The sequence below is a fragment of the Equus quagga genome, chromosome 17 (genome assembly GCF_021613505.1).
Source record: "Equus quagga isolate Etosha38 chromosome 17, UCLA_HA_Equagga_1.0, whole genome shotgun sequence".
In the NCBI taxonomy this organism is placed as follows: Eukaryota; Metazoa; Chordata; class Mammalia; order Perissodactyla; family Equidae; genus Equus; species Equus quagga.
The window spans coordinates 55,783,106-55,801,094 of NC_060283.1; the positions used below are offsets into that span (position 1 = coordinate 55,783,106).

The 17,989-nt window shown below is 38.1% G+C and overlaps 1 long non-coding RNA gene across 1 annotated transcript; it reads left to right on the forward strand.

The window, feature by feature from the left end:
• Positions 1-4,922: 4,922 nt before the first annotated feature.
• Positions 4,923-17,558, forward strand: LOC124229605 (uncharacterized). The gene is made up of 3 exons (XR_006885904.1): positions 4,923-6,159; positions 8,577-8,680; positions 17,478-17,558. It is a non-coding gene; the product is annotated as an uncharacterized LOC124229605 (long non-coding RNA).
• Positions 17,559-17,989: the final 431 nt, after the last annotated feature.

The window sequence follows — 17,989 nt, forward strand, 5'->3', positions numbered from 1 at the left end:
GGCCAAAAGCTTAAACTTCTCAGCTTCTGCTGTCTGTCCCCATCTATCTCTCAAATCATTTGCTCTTTAGTGGCAATAATATTTCTGTTGATCTTTAGGGTTTTCTGTACCATTTCTGTTTCCTAAATTGAGTTATATTAAGCCCCCACTTTCATTTTATTTGCTTATTTATTTAATAGGTAAGCATTTCCCAACAACTCCTGTATTCTGACAGGAGGTAAGGGCTTCAAACTTGATAATTACCTGCCCTACATTTTTCCCCGTCTACCCCAAACACGAGGTGTTCCATGTTCAACTCCCAAATGAGATTTTTGCCTGAAGGTGACTCTGACTTTGCTAATAAAAGGTGTATTTCTTTTTACTCATAATAAGATTTTTATAAGGAAATATTCTCTATTAGTACTTTTTTGCCTGCTGTTTTTTCCTTTCTTCAAAAGAGGTTTTCTAGAGAAGTAATCAGTGAGGCAGACGTCCATCTGTGTTAGTACCTTCTTATACAGATTATTGCACACATAGCAAATGGTATATTCTGGGACCTCTCCTGGCCCATTAGCCTTTCTGGTTGCATAAGAGTTCAATCTCTACTTCCTTAAGTGGGAAAGGACTTCTTTATATGCACTGCCATTTGATTCTCAAGGTCTTGTTCTTTAGCTAGAATTTTAAAACTGGCTCATGCTTCCGTGTTACGTGAAGGAATGGCTAAGGATGTACCCATGAAGTTTTTGTACTGCAGGGTCCAGAGAGAAAGGAAGCTCTCCAATCGGAGCCCTCCTGGTTCTGGATGCCTTTCTTTATACTAAGGCTGCTTTCCTCCAGGAGTGTCATACTTTATTCAGTTCCCTCAGCTGCTTTTCCAATCATCTGAGCTTTAATACACACAATTTCCACTGTTTGTTCTGCCTGTAAAATATAGCTTCAACAATTGCTTGAGTTTTGCTACTTAAATATTTATTTAAGCCTATTCTTTCTGCCAAATTTTAAACGTTGTTTTCATCATCACCTTTTCTAGAAGTCATAAGTTGCTTCTCGAGGATTTAAAAAAAATAAGAACATGGGAAATATGGACTAATTTGCAGAATACTTTTTGGCATTGTAACGTCTTTTGCATAAATAGTTTTTCCTCTCTAACATGATTATAAGCTTCATGTGGGTAATAATCAATCATATTGTCTAGCCCTTTGTATCCAATACCAGCATCTAATAGGGCCATGTAGATAGTAAACAGTCAGGAAATATATGTTGACTTTTTGGCTCAGGAACAAAATCTACCAGTGTTGAAAAGGGACTTTTCGTAACCAGCAACTTCAAATCAATCGTGCTAATTTACTGAACTTAGAATTGAACCAAGCCTCAATTTTTAAAAATAGCTTTTTAGAACAAACCTTTGTTTGTTTCTCTCCACCTCTCCCAATATGTAAGGAATTCTGTGGGTTATCTAGATCTTTATGTGTTAATAGGGATGAAGTATTAACTTGTCCCACTTATTATTAATGATTTCATCTAGTGCCATACAGCAAGGAAATCAAGAATGGTCTTGTTTCTTGAATTTATAATAAATGGATTAAAACAATTCTATTCGCACATCTATAAGTTTTGGAGTTAGACTAAAGCTGTAGGCTCCTTGGGGGTGTGTGTTTTAAATTTTTTAATTGGGAACTCACTCAAAACAACTTACCCTTTTCTAGTAAATAAAAGTGTAATAACGGATCCTAGAAGGAAAAATTAGAAACTTCTTTAGAATGTTGTGTTTGAATATGCACTTGAACTTTTAGGTGAATAACTTAGGCAGTATTATGGCAAATCCCTTGAAAAGTCCACCTGGAATCTATGTCAAATAATTGTTAGAAAAGAAAAAGTATATCAATAGACATGATTCTGCAGAATCTGAAGATGGTTTTAAAAAGGCAAAAGAAAAAAAAAGCTTCTGGATGTGGATTCATTTAAAAAATATTTTACACCAAAATTTTACTTTAATTTAAATTTGAACTCAATATGGGAAAGTATTGGTTGCAAGCAAATCATAAATCATGAATATTTTAAAGACTTTGCTAACCCTGTGCTTGCTGCCATGAAGTACACATGAAAAATAGAAAAAGAAAAAGAAATCTTTGTTCTCATAGTTTATTCTCATTAGTGAAAAAAATTAAAAGGAGGAAAAGTTAAATAATAAAAGACTGAAAAATCCCCTTCAGATTAAAAACGGAAGAGAGAGCACAGGGCAATATTTAGTCACAAACATATTCTTTGGTCTAGCCCTGTGTTTAAGGGTGTGTTCTCCCCTCCTTCTCTCCCAAAGCGTACCTGAGCCTCCTCTGCATGTCAGGCCCTGTGCTGGGTATAGGGTTACAGAGAAGAATGAGGCACAATTTCTGCCCTACAATGAGGGGCATAATTGGAATCTTCAGGAATCATCATTTGACAGCCCAAACATCAGAGAGCTGGGGGAGGGGTGTCTCTGTTACATCCATAATCTTCGGGTTCTTAGAAGGCTTTTAGCCCCACCCATGGTGTCTCCCAGTCATAAGATTCATTAAGTAGGGATCGTAGCCTGCCCTATACAACTATACTAGGACATCTTCAAGGAACCCAGTTGATTCTTCTAATCCAGTCTGATCTTCAGAATGGGGAGAAGATCTAAACTAGGTTAACTAGAAGGCAATAGGGAACCTATAATCATTACTAAATAAGACTAAGAGGTGAAACTAGGACTCAAACTCCAGGCTATGTTGTCTCCAAATTATTTTCGTTAGATTCTGACATATTCTGAGCTTCATCGATCACCAACAGTTGTTGCTCCTGAAAATCTGAAGAACGATGTGGATAAGCAGAGGTTTAGAGTTAGGTCATAGAAAGTCTTCTGTGGATAAGAAATGTATGTCTTAAGGGAAATAAGGGTACTTTCTAAACTTACCATGACCTGTAAGTAAAGAAATCGTGTAGTCCCTGGAACATAATGTGATCAATAAAAATTATTGTTAAGGGAAAGATCTGTGTCAAAGTGATGTATAGCTTTCCGAGGACAGCTATGGAGACTGTTATCAAAGATACTCCCGTGCAGTGTCTGTAGCTCAGTCTGAGGAGGATGTTAGGTGTCTCCTTATTCCCACAAATAGGTCAGAGTTTGTATATGAGAAGGATGGCAATAGATTATTGTGTTTCCATTTTCTGACTTTTATTTCAGGAATGGTTTTGTCTGGCTGCCTAGCTTCTCTTGGTCCTTCTGGCTCTGGTATTAACTCCATGAAACAGGCATCTGGGGACTCTGCTTCTCTCTTACCTTAGTAGAAAGATTTACTAGGTTTTCTCATTAAGGGGGTTGTGATGTCCCAGGGAGGCTAAAAGTCTTAGCATTTTTCCCTCATTTAAAGTGTTTTTAACTCTCTCATCTGATCCAGATCTTTAGACCGTGTCTATGGTAAGTTGGGCATGGATACTGGACTCTAGGATATTTCCATTCTGCTAATTCTAGTTTCTGAAATCTTATAGGATAGATGAAATTATGTGATGCTTTCTGAGCGTCTCCTGAGAGAAACTCTTGGGCTCCATCAGAGCCTATGCTAAAATTATTAAGAACTCAGTGCACATGATGTCAGCCTGGTTCAGTGCCCAAACATGGAGCTCATATCAAAGACTGTTTGAAAACATAAGTAACCTTAGTGCTGGTGACTTTAAATTCTGAGGATGCCTCTGAGGAGTGTGGAGAGTCTGGTTGGACCTGGCAGTTTGTTTATTCCTTATGAAAACATTAGGTGTCAGGGCAATGGCTCAAAGGAAATGACTCTCACACATTCCTTTAAGTAGGGAGAAGAGAGGTATGCTGGTTCCTTCTATACCATATTAGGAATATGCCTAAGGGTCCCATGGAGGCAGAAAGGGGTCATACAAAACACTGAGGAGTCTCAGCTCAGACAGGGTATTAATTTGAGGGAAGAAAAAGTTGGGAGAAAAACAAACCTTCCAGCAATCGGGAAAGACTTGGGGAAAAAAGGAAGGGGCACTTTACCTTGGAATCTGAGACTCAGCAGCCAGGTGGGAAAGAGGATTGGCAGGAAAGAGGCAGGATTTGAGGGCGGGGATGTGGATAAGTAAGCATTCTTTACAGATCCAAATCTGGGAGATGACCTTTTTCTATCACTCTGGAGTGTTTGTCCCCAGTGCACCTTTAGTAAATTGTGTTAATTCTGGATTTGTGAGGTGGGGCTTAAAAAGCTATTAAGTTCAGGTGGAACATCTAAGAAAACATCTATTTGATTTGAAGTTCTGTAATTCAAGTAATTCAGCATGTTCGTTCAGTTGGAAACAAAAATAGGGAATATTTTCTAGGTTCTTATGTCTTCCTTATATCTTTCCAGTTCTATTTGTCTATGTTTTTATTTTCTTCCCAACTATTTGGCTTTATTTGCATTTTACTATTATAAATGACCTCAAGAAATCTTAGGAAGTGGGAGGTAAATATAATAAAATTCATAAGAGTTCTTCTTCTTTGTGTGCTGGTAAGTTGTGCGGTGCTGTAACTACCCTGAAAGTTAAACAGATTACTTTGAGGAAACAAAACTAAGATTATACTGCAATCATTTAGCTAACGTTCTGGCTGCTCAGGCAAAATCTTAGTCACTCTCGCCATCTTCTGTTTCTTCACACCTTGCATCCAATCCAGCAGCAAAGCCTGAGACTTTAACCCCCAAATCGCTCTCAAATCAAACTTTTCTCACCACCTCCATTAAAACCCTCCTTGGCCAATCCTTGAAAGGAAGCTTGGGTTGCAATTGTCTCCTAATGCTTCTAACTTGTCTTCCTCCTTCTATCCTGACTCCCTATTCTCAATCCAGCAGCCGAACGGTCCTTTGAAAACCTATCATTTTCTCCTGTTTTTTCATCTTATTTGTAATAAAAACCAAAGTCCTTATTATGATCTGCAAAGCTAAGGTTGTAACTTCAGCTTCCTCTGAGCTAACCAGTTACTCTTCCCCAACTCAACCCTTCTGCTCCTTACTACTCATTAAATATGACAGCACTCAACTGCCTCCGAGCTTTACTAGTTCTCAATTTTCCCTAAATACCTGCATGGCTTGGTCCTTTACCTCCTTCAGTTCTGTGCCAAATAGAATTTTCACAATGCTTTCCATGATTATATGTTATAACCACACTCCCCTCCCCATCCTGCCCCCAAATCACTAAGCCTACTTTGCAATTCTCCATAGCGCTTATCAGTGCTTCACCATACTTATTTGTTAGTCTCCCCAGTTAAGAATGTTTGTTAAGACCTTTTTCACTAGTTTATCCCCAGAGCCTAGATCAGTGCCTGACCCAATGTATGTTTCAACAAACATTTATTGGCTAAACATTGAATAAGGTAATAATCAGGGTTCCTCTTCTACCTAGGTGAAGTAGATAGCACTAGCCCATACCCTTGGGAAGCTGAAAAGTCATGTTTACTTCTCACTTCTTGTTTACTCACCTGTTTTCCCCAAATCATATTAACATGAGTTTGCATTCCACAATTAAAAGGAAGAATTAAATTATACTAGTTAGTTATGCTTGCTCTTCAGGGAGAGGTCTCTCAAAGGATAGCCATGGACATCCTTGCAGGTTGCAAGCTGCACACAAATGTTAGCTGCGGGGTCATAAGTGAAATCCTGCCTGAGTTAACTCGATTAGTTCTGTGCCTGACCTGGGGTTGCATTGCACTGGAGGTCATTCCAGAGGGTTTTTCTACTTCTCACAAAGGCAGGAAATGTGATGGGGGCAGAAGACGTATGAGAGAAAGGAGGACAGGCTAGACATTAGGGGTTAGGTGTGTGAGGAAGACTTACTTTGAACCAAGAAGGCTTGTATTCTCTTTGAAGTTGCTTGCTTCTTTTATTTACGTTTTATGTACCTGCATTATCTATTTTTAAGGAAGGAAAAAAGGTATATGTGACATCATCAACACATTGACATAATTTACCCTGAAATATAATAGATGGATCGATAGCAGAGCCTTCCTTAAGAATGAGTCTGCTGGATATCTTCCATTTGCCCTGCAGATCTATTTTCTACCCGCTGCACCCTGTTCTGTGCCCTGTGTGGTTGGTCCACATGAACCACATCAATCAGCTTCCTTTCTTCTGGTATCCAGTTGGGTTCATCCGATGTGGAACCTCAGAAAGATATTAGAAGGTATGAGTTTAGTTTATCTATTCCCTTAGTTCCAAAGTCATAGCTTTCCTCAAAGTAGCCCTCTCTAACAGCTCTCTCTTTTTGGATGCTTGTAACTGCTCCCTCACCCAAGGAATTGCACTGTCTTTTGTACATCTTCCCTATACTTTTGTTCCTAGTCTCTTCAATAAATTGTCTTGAGTTATCTTTGTTTGAAAGTACCATATGTCTCTTGCTGGAACCCTGGCTATTATACATGTTTCATAAGAGGGAAGAGAACTCTAAGGAGATTGTAAAGAAGGAGAAGAAGGCCTGGGTCAGAGATAGGGTCAGAAACAGGACCCAGAGAGGTCAGAAATAGTATCCAGGAGGACACCAAGATGAACCAACCAACCAGGGCATGGACTTTTAGCGTTAGAAGGAGACTTTGAGTTTGTTTAGCCCATATCCTTCATTTTGCCATCTGAGGGAAATTGAGACTCAGAGAGATTTAGTGACCTTGTCCAAGGTCATGTGACCAGTTGGTAACAGAGTCCTAATTTGTACCCAGATGTGAAACATAAGCTCATTACTCCATCATAGTCAACAATTTTGCCTAGGGCCAGCCATGGAACAAATATACTCTTTTCTATACACAAGTGCTGGCCTTGCTCTTTTTCTAATGCATCAAAAGGTATAAACGTATATGTATCCCGATCACTGGGACTGTACTCAATGAGATCATACCCAACGAGTCAAATAAATTCTTTCTCCAGTGGTGACTATGGTAATCATTTCTTTTCCTGGCCACATCATTTTTGATTTCTGGTTTGCTGACTCATTTCCTGTGTTTCATATTGTTCTTTTCTATGATGCCTTCTCACATCATGGAATTTTACATTACTTGGAGAATATTCTTATTTGCATAATGGTCGACCACTAGATTTTAAATAGAGAGTTATCTATAGTGACTAATGCTACAGATTCAGTCATCTGTCTTCTAAATTGCCCAGCCTTTGAAGTTCTTCAGAAAAGAAACACAGGTACTTGTTTTACCTTATCTATAAAATGGTAATAATAATGTCTCTCTGATCGGTCTGGAGGGAGATTTAAATTAGATAATCCATATAGAGCTCTTAGAACTGTAGCTGGCACATAGTAAGCCATCAATTAATCTTAATTGCTATTGTTTACTCGCATTCCACGCTACAACTTTCCCGTCTGTGTTCTCTGTTTCTTTCTTCTGTATTTTGGGATGTATGTGTGTGGGAGGAGGGGTGAGCCCTTACTCTGCTTTTTGGCTGGAAAAGCAGTTTCTAGATTAAATCCAATCTTCAAAATGATTCCTTCTTTGGACCATTATGATTTTCATGATGTTTCTCTTGTAACCCTATTGAATAGAGGGCTCATACTGAGTGCTATATCAAGTCTTCTGGGATTTTCCATTTTAGACATTTTAAATTTCCTGCCTGGGAGGCTGTATTTGCTTAAGGGATTAAGTTTAACTTCACAAATGTTTACGAAGCAAATACTATTGACTAGATGCTAGGGATACAACGGTGATTCAGACAACACCCTCACCCCAGAAAGCTTCCAGTCTCCCAGGGGTGTTTTTTCTCAGCCACATCTTTGCTCAAGCCTGTGAACCAGGAGGCCACATCAGTCTAATGTGGATTACTAAGTGCCAGGTCATCACTGGATTTGGCCCCAAATCAGCAACCTGTCCAAATTTGATCCCACATACTTCCCAGTAACATTAGTGGGAATTTGGAGGGTGTATCTCAAAAGAATTTTATTCACTCTGCATTCTTTCTAAGCACACATCCCAGGAAGTTTGATGCTTATCTGCTCTTCTCAGGCTTCAACATGCCAGCCACTCACTGCTGTGGAACTGCTAAGCATACTTGAGACACTTGGTTCTTCAGAATGGTGATACGGGGACAGAAGAAATTTCTAAATCGTTAGATCTAAAAGGAGCCCGTGGAGAATATCCAGAAGCCAGATTCTAAAATGTAGCTCAAATCGTGCATTTTACTGATGAGTTTACATTGACAAGGTTATGACAGATTATTCAAAAAGGCTCTGTGACAGCCCAAGAGTCACCCAGTTGGTTGTGGTTTAGGCAGAACTAAAAGTTGAGTCTTCTTTTCTTGCTGTTTCCTGTAATTGTAGAGTGTCTGATATTCCAGTTCTCAACTTTTGTGATGCTATGAGCCATTATCATATCTGTCTAGAAGGTCTCAGCATTAGCAATTTGATTTTCTTAAAGGCCAAACAGAGTTTATAAAGAACTGGGAAAATGATTTAATTTGCCATGAAGATATGTGATTATTACCCCCTCTCTGGGAATTCCTTTCCGTAATTAGGCTTTCACAAATGCAAAATGCCTCCATCACTCAGAGGGGCTGTGTGAAGGTGCTTGGAAATTAGTGCCGTTAAGTTCTATGTCATTGCCCCAGGTCTGTCCATGCAGCCCTGCTCCTGGGGGGAGAGGGAAATGGTGGGAATGAAGAAAGAGTCAGCTGATGAAGAACTACTTCTTCTGAAATCAACATTCAGAAAGGTAAGATGGAATTGTTTCCTATTTTATATTTTGCCCAGTTGGTTACATACGTGCCCCAGTGAAATTATAGTCCAAAAGAACCTATAGAATTTTTTGCAAGAAGAGAACTTTAGAGATCAGTTCAGGAGAAAGGAGGCTAACTGAAAAGCATCCCCTGTAGAAAGATAAGACGCTAATTTTTAGAGGCACCCGGCAGTTAGAAAATCAATTTTTCTTAACATTGAGAATTATTGAGTGGCTGGAAAAGCTTCTTACTCTATGAAATATAGTCACTGTTTAGTGCCTTTCCATTTTATTTACTATTTAAAGCACACAACAGCTAGTTAACCAACTACTTATAAAATATATTTAATGTTTAGAGGCACTCAGTGTGGTTATAAAATGATTTTAAGGGTATACAAATATGGTACATTAACCACATTTCATGAACAATGGTTCCCTCTGGAAAAACAAAAACGTTTTCCCTGGCATCCTGCGGCATCTCCTCCTGAAGTTTGTAAATGACCCATACTGCTCAAACTGGCTGCCTTGCTGGCTTTTCATGCCAGCCACTTTAGAGCACACACCAGAAAGATCAATATAACCCCTGCGTAAGTGATAGAGCACCGTGCACTCAGAGGCTGTTAGCCTCTCCGATAAAGAACGGCTTGACAGGCGCAGTGAAATTAAGCAGCATGTACAAAACCCCAGTAAAGAGGTTGTAGGGCGGCAGTCTTTTCACGGCACATGGCGGATTGATGGGTGCACTGTGACACAAGATGCATTGAGATGAGACTTGGTCCCTGCCACGTGTATGCATTAGCAAGTTTATGGCCTATGAAAACATGAGGAGTGTCTAACAAAGGATGGGAAAAGAATGGAGCCTTTTTCAAAGGAACCTGCTACAGAGAATTATGACAAACAAGACATAAAGAAGCCAGCCCAGCATAAACTTAACATTGAGGGAATGTTCAATCTTATTTATTTCCAAGCAATATCCTAATTCCCTGAAAACACTCTACATCACAATGTGCTAATCTCCCTCTTTCATTATTGAAACTCCACGGCATTGATTATTGAGGAAATGTGATGGAAATGTTGTTTTTAATTTCCCCTTCATGTCATAAGCTGAATGAGTGATGATGTTCACTACTTGTTTACTTTGCCATTCTGCTGCCTACAGCCTGGCAGAAGGGCTTATAACCCAAATGCGGACCACACTTAAGCTGGAGAAAGGAAGGATGCAAAGACAGAGATTGAGGGCAGCTCAGTGTAAATCCATACTTTTTCTCATTACAGGGGGATACTATTTCTAGTAAGAGTGATCAGTAGTAAAATTCTAACAAAGGAGAGTTGATGCAGAAGTATACCAATTTTTTAACCAAAAGTTTAAAAAGTGCATAAACTATGAAAGAAGTAGACAGTATTAAAAAATACACAATAAAAATTGTATACATGCACTATGCTTTACTTCTTTGAGCCATTTCAAAATGTGCTGGATGAGACTTCCGGTTTCTGGTCTAGCATGCAGGGAGTTTGGAAGTCATTACTCCATTCTAACAAGCAAAAAGCTGAAAAAACTGAAAATCGACAAATCTTCTTAGATCTTTCAGAGTACGGAGATCACAGGGGAAACTGATGCCTCCAAAATTAGAGAGACAGATAGGCAGATATTGAGAAACACAACTTACTAGAACAGAAACCCCCAAGCAGAAAACTTTGTGGGAAGCAGCACTAGGAAAACCTAAACTGTAATTGACAAATTGCTGGAAGCTCAGTATGGACAAATCTGAAAGCCAAAGGTTCCGGAGGAGCTCAGTCTCAGGGGAACCCACACACTTTTGTGAGTTTTATCTCCAGGAGATCTACTAGGTTCTCACAGTCAAGATGAGAGAAAAGTTCTCTCTGATTCTGAGAGGAGGAAGGGAAAGTAGCCATGTGGAAATATGCCCAGTGCATTCTGTCCTTAACAAGGCCTACGCTCAGGAGAAACTATTTTATTAGAGCCTAATCAACCTGGCAGAAGGGAAACATCCAACTCCTGACTCCTGTTGTCATCTTGTCCCATCCAAAGGGTAGGGGACTGCAAAGTATTTGTGAAGGTTACAGCCCAGAGGCTAAGGCTCCTGAGAGACTGAGACTTAATCATAGGACTATAGAATGCTTCCCCTCCTTACCCCCAACTTCGGATCATATCACTAAAGGCTTATTCGTTACAGTTTCTTTTACATGATACAGTTTGTATCATGTCTGGCTTTCAATAAAAAATTAGGAGGCATACTAAAAGGCAAAGAGACAGAGCAAGCATCAGAACCAGACTCAGAAGCGGCAGGGATGTTGGAATTATTGGATTGGGAATGTAAAACAACTACGATTAATATGCTAAGGGCTGAAATGGAAAAAGCAGAAGACATACAAGAACAGATGGGTAATATAAGCAGAAAGGTGGAAATTCTCAGAAAGAATAAAAAGGAATTGTAGAAATAAAAAATGCTGTAACAGAAATGAAGAATGCCTTTCATGGGGTCATTAGTAGACTGACACAGATGAGGGAAGAATGAGTGAGCTTGAGGGTATGTCAATAGAAATTCTAGAACTAAAAAAGAGAAAAAAAGCTAAAAAAATATAACAGAAAATCCAAGAATTGTGGGACAACTACAAAAGGCTTAACATAGGAATAATGGGAATACCAGAGGAGAAGAAAAGGAATGAAAGACATATTTAAAGCAATAGACTGAAGAATTTCCCTCAAATTAACATCAGGCCCAAACCATAGATCTAGGAAGCTCAGAGAACATCAAGCAGGATAAATGTAAAAAAATCAACATCTAAGCATATTATATTTAAACTGCAGAAAATCAAACATGAAGAAAAAGTCTTGAAAGAAGCCAGAGAAAACGTCTTACCTATAGAGAAGCAAGGATAAGAATTATATCAAACTTCTCCTCAGAAATCAAGCATACAAGAAGAGAGTTAAGTAAAATATATACTGTGTTGAGAGGAAAAAACAAATGAACACTAACCTAGAATTCTGTATCCTGTGAAATTATCCTTCAAACTGAAGGAGACATAAAGACTTTCTCAGACAAGCAGAAATTGAGGGGATTTGTTGCCAGTAGACCTACTTTGCAAAAAATGTTAAAAGAAGTTCTCCAGAGAGAAGAAAACTCACATCTATATAAAGAAAAGAAGAGCATTAGAGAAAGAATAAGTGAAAGTAAAATGAAAACTTCGTTTTATTCATAAATGATTGAACAGATAGTTTGTTTAAAATGAAAATAACAACAATATATCTGATGGTTGTGGCTTACGGATAACGTTGCACTACTCATGAAGCAGTATAGCGTTATTGGAAAGTAGACTTGGATAATTTGTAATGTATCCTGAAAACTCTAAAGCAACTACTTAAAAAAGTAAAAAGAATGGAAGTATAATTGATATTCTAAGAAAGGAGAAAAAAATAGAATCTTACAAAAAGTTCACTTAAAACAACAAAAGACAGGAAAAGAGTGGAAGACAAAAACAGGAACAAAGAACAAGGGCAACAAATAGAAAACAGTTATAAATATTGTAGATATTAATCCAATTATATGAATAATCAATTTAAATGTCAGTGGTCTCAATACACCAATTTAAAAACAAAGATTGTCAGAGTGAATCAAAAGATCCAACTATCGTTAGGTATAAGAAACCAATTTAAATATAAAGACACATAAAAATTAAAAGCAAAGGGATAGAGAAAGATATACCATGCTAACACAAATCAAAAAAGCTGATGTTAAAGCAATGAAAATTATGAGGGATAAAGAAAGACATTATATAATGACAAAGGGCCAATTCTCCAAGAAGACATAACAATCCTTAAAATGTATGCACCTTACAAGAAAGCATCAAAATACATAAGGCAAAAATGGATGAATTGAAAGGAGAAACAGATGAATCCACTATTATAGTTGGAGATTTCAACACCTTGTATCAGTAATGGACAAATTCGGTAGACAGAAAATAAGTAAAGAAATGGCTGAACTCTACAGTACCATCAAACAACTGAATATAAATGACATCTGTAGAATACTTCATCCAACAAGAGCAGAATAAGCATCCTTCTCAAGCTCACATGGAACCAAGATAAGGGAATAGCTGACCTCCACAGTACCATCAAACAACTGAATATAAATGACATTTGTAGAATACTTCATCCAACAAGAGAAGAATAAGCATCCTTCTCAAGCTCACATGGAACCAAGATAAACCATATTCTAGGCCATAAAACACACCTTAACAAATTTAAAAGTATAGAAATCACACGATATCTGCACTCAGACTACAGTGGAATAAAACTAGAAATCAATAAATGAAGGCTACTTGGAAAATCTTAAAATACTTGGAGAATAAACAACATGTGTCTAAATAACACATGGGTCAAAGAAGAAACCTCAAGAGAAACTTAAAAATATTTTAACTAAATGCAAATAAAAATACAACTTATCAAAATTTGTAGATGCAGTAAAAGTGCTTAAAAGGCAATTTATAGCATTGATTGCAAGTATTAAGAAAGAAGGAAGATCTAAAATCAATATTCAAAGCTTCCACCACAGATAACTAGAAAAAAAAAGAAAGAAATTTAAATCTAATGTAAGAAGAAGAAAAAGAAATAATACAAATTAGAGGAGAAATCAAAGAACTTGAAAACAGGAAATTCATAGAGAAAAGCAATGAAACCAAAAGCTGGTTCTTTGAAAAAATAACCAGGATAACTAAAAGAAAAAGAATAAAGACACAAATTACTGATATTAAAAATGAAAGTAGAAAATCACTACAGATGTCATGGATATTAAAAGAATAATTAAGGAATATTATAATAAACTCTATTCTCACAAACTTGATAATCTAAATGAAATGGACCAATTCTTTGAAAGACACAATCTGCCAGAACTCACACAAGAAGAAATAGACAATGTGAATAGGCTTATATTTATTAAATAATTGAATCAATAATTAATAACCTTCCAAAACAGAAAACACCAGGTCCAGATGGGTTCACTGGTGAATTCTACTAAACCTTTAAGGAAGAAGTTATATCAAGTCTCTACAATTTCTTTTGGAAGATAGAAGCAGAGGAAATATTTTCTAATTCATTCTATGAGGCCAGCATACTGTAATACCAAAACCAGATACAGACATTATAAGAAAAGAAAATTATAGACCAATATCTCTCATGAACATAGGCAATAATACTCAACAAAATATTAGCAAATCAAATCCAACAATGTATATAAAGAATTATATACCAGGACCAAATGGGGTTTGTTCCAGGTATGCAAAGTTGGTTCAATATCCAAAAACCAACCAATGTACTCTGTTGCATCAACAAGCCACAGATGAAAAATCACATGATCATATCAATAGATAAAGAAAATGCATTTGACAAAATCCAGCACTCATTCATGACAAAAACTCTTAGCAAACCAGAACTTGAGAGGAACTTCTTCAACTTGATTTTAAAAAGTATATAAAAACCTACAGCCAACATCTTACTGGTGAAAAACTATGACTTCTCACTAAGATCAGGAAGAAGGCAAGGATGTCCCCTCTCAACTCCTTTCCAACATCATACTGGAAGCCCTAGCTAATGTAACAAGACAAGAAAAGGAAATAGAAGGTATACAGATTGAGAAGGAAGAAATAAAACTGTACTTGTTAGCAGATGACATGACTGTCTATGTAAAACATCAGAGAATCTACAAAATTACTCTGGGAACTACTAAGCGATTATAGTGAGGTTGCGTGACACAAGGTAAATATACTAAAGTCAATTGCTTTCCTATATACCAGAAATGAACAATTGGAATTTGAATTTAAAAATGCAGTCATTTACATTAGCATCCCCTAAAATGAAATATTTAGGTATAAATTTAATAAAATATGCACAAGATTTATATGAGGAAAACTATGCAGTTCTGATGAAAGAAATCAAAGAACTAAATAAATGGAGAGATATTCCATGTTCATAGATAGAAAGACTCAATATTATTAAGATGCCAATTCTTCCCAACTTGATCTATAGATTTAGTGCAATTCCAATGAAAACCCCTTCAAACTATTTGTGGATAGTGACACTTATTCTGAATTTTATATGGAGAGGCAAAAGACCCAGAATAGCCAACACAATATTGAAAGAGGAGAACAAAATTGGAGGACTGACACTACCCAAATTCAGGATTTACTATAAAGCTCTAGTAATGAAGACAGTGTGGTATTGGCAAAAGCATAGACAAAAGAATAGACAATGGGACAGAATAAAGAGCCCAGAAAGAGACCCACACAAATACAGTCATGCATCACTTAATGGTGGGGATATGTTCTGAGAAATATGTCTTTAGGCAATTTCATCATTGTGTGAACATCATAGAGTGCACTTACACAAACCTTGATGGTATAGCCCAATACACACCTAGGCTATATGGCATAGCCTATTACTCGTAGGCTACAAACCCATACGGCATGATACTGTACTGAATACTGTGGGCAATTGTAACACAATAAGTATTTATGTATCTAAACATAGAAAAGGTACAGTAAAAATATGGTATAAAAGATCAAAAAATGGTCCACCCGTATAGAGCACTTACCATGAATGGAGCTTGCGGGGCTGGGAGTTGCTCTGGGTGAGTCAGTGGGTGAGTGACAAGTGAATGTGGGGCCTAGGACATCACTGGACACTCCTGAAGACTTTATAAACACTATACACTTAGGCTACACTAAGTTTATAAAAAACATTTTTCTTTCTTCAATAATAAATTAACCGTGGCTCACTGTAACTTTTTTACTTTATAAACTTTAATTTTTTTAAAACTTTTTGACCCTTTTGTAATAACACTTGGCTTAAAACACAAACACAGTGTACACAGCTGTACCAAAACATTTTCTTTCTTCATACCCTTATTCTATAAGCTTTTTTCTATTTTTAAATTTTTCTATTTTTTTAAACTTTTTTGTTAAAAACTAAGACACAAACACATGTTAGCCTAGGCCACACAGGGTCAGGATCAACAATATCACTGTCTTCCACCTCCACATCTTGTCCCACTTCAAGGTCTTCGGGGCAATAACATGCATGGAGCTGTCATCTCCTGTGATAACAATGCCTTCTTCTGGATCACCTCCTGAGGAGGACCTACCTCAGGCTCTTCTTAAGGAGGTGTCGCTCTTTTCAGAAGTATGTCCACGGTGGTTTGCTTGGTTTGTTTCTTTTTTCATCATAGACTTGATTGTAAGCAGATAATGCACCATGAACAGTCCTCTCTACTACTGAAAATCTTTCAGTGTTGGGATCCCTGTGTTTTAAATTTTTTAAGGAGCTTGTTGAGGTCTGCAAAAGCTTCTGCTAAATCCTTCACTGTGAATTTTCTTAGGGGTTCTTCATCTTTTTCTTCTCTTGCAGAATCCTTTTCTCTTGCCTCTTCTTCAGCTATGCATTCCCGTTCCAGTTCCAATAACTCCTCATTAGTCAATTCCTCAGGAACTACCTCTAGGAGCTCCTCAGTGTCATCCTCAGCCACACTCAGGTTAAAGTAGTTTGCCATCTCAACCACAGCCTTACTGATTCTGCCACCTTTGAAGTCATGGATGAACCTCTTGAGTGTCTTCTTCCAGATGCCATTCATATACTCCTTGGTGACATCACCCCAAGCCCAAGCAAGGTTCTCGATGCAGTCATAGATGTTATAATCCTTCCAGAATCGCATGAGTGTCTTCCTCAGTTGCAGCAATAGTCTGGGCCAAGATCCTCCTCAGGTAGTAGGCCTTAAAAGCTGCTTTAACTCCTTGATCCACTGGTCGTATAAAAAAGATGGTGTTTGGAAGGAGAAATGGTGCTTTGATATTGGGATGAAGATCATCAATGAAAGGAGGATGTCTGGGAGCTTTATTAACAATAAGCAAAATCTTGAAAGTTATGTTATTCTCCAAACAGTACTTCTCCATTTCACTGGTATAGCAATTCAGGAGGGCATCTTGGGAGAGGAACTGAGTCATCCATGACTTCTTCTTGCTCCTGCAGTGCACTGGCAGTGAGTGCTTATCGATATGCTTGAAGGCCCTGCGGTTCTCAGTGTGCCAGACCATAAAGGCCTTCAATTTGTACCCTGCAACACTGCCCCCAAGCAAGACTGTTATTGTGTCCTTAAAAGCCTTGAAACCTGGCATTGATGTTATTGTGTCCTTAAAAGCCTTGAACCTGGCATTGACGTGGTCTCCTTAGGGATGAAAGTCTTTTCAGGCATCCATTTCCAGAACAGGGAGGTTTCATCCACATTGAATATTTGCTCTGGCAAGTAATTTTCCTCCACAATCAGCTCATCTGAGTTTCCAAAAATTCTTCAGCTGCCTTCACATCAGCACTCGCAGACTCACCCCTCACTTTCACATTATGTGATGAATAAGGATTCTTGAATCATTTAAACCACTCAGAGCCAGTGGGAAATTCAACATAGTGGTTGGGTCCAGCCTTTTCTCTCAACATTGAACAAATTTTCGCTTGGGCTGTGATCCTCATGGTGTTGAGAGGGTTATGCCGCTGTATTTGGTCTTCAATATAGGTCATTACAAGTTTCTCCATGTCCAATATAAACCCTTCTCGAATTTTTGTTAGTCTCGTTGCCTTCAATGAAGCAGATCCTTTAACAGCTTCCATCACTTTTTTCTTGCTATTCAAGATTGTAGCTATGGTGGAATGGGACATGCTTGACTGGTAAGCAATAACCATCACTGCTTTCCCACCTTCGCAGTCCTCAATCACTTTTAATTGTGTTTACAGGTCAATCACTTGACGTGGCTTCTTACTGGAAACATCAGCAGTGGATTTCGTACACTTAGGGGCTGTGGTGAACAAAACAACACAAGATTAAATCAAGGGCAAGAGAAAATGATGCAATCAAGAGATGCAGAGGGGCCGGCTCCGTGGCCGAGTGGTTAAGTTCGCGCCCTCTGCTGCGGCGGCCCAGGGTTCGGATCCTGGGCGCAGACATGGCACCGCTCGTCAGGCCACGTTGAGGCACCATCCCACATCCCACAACTAGAAGCACGTGCAACTAGGATATACAACTGTGTACGGGGGAGGTGATTTGGGGAGATAAAGCAGAAAAAAAAAAAAAAAGATTGGCAACAGTTGTTAGCCCAGGTGCCAAGCTTTGAAAAAAAATAAAAAAAAAAAAGGAAGATTGGCAACAGTTGTTAGTCCAGGTGCCAATCTTTAAAAAAAAAGAGATGCAGGAAAACATAAGATGTATGAGGCTGCTGCCAGAGTAACACGGCATACTGTTTTATAGC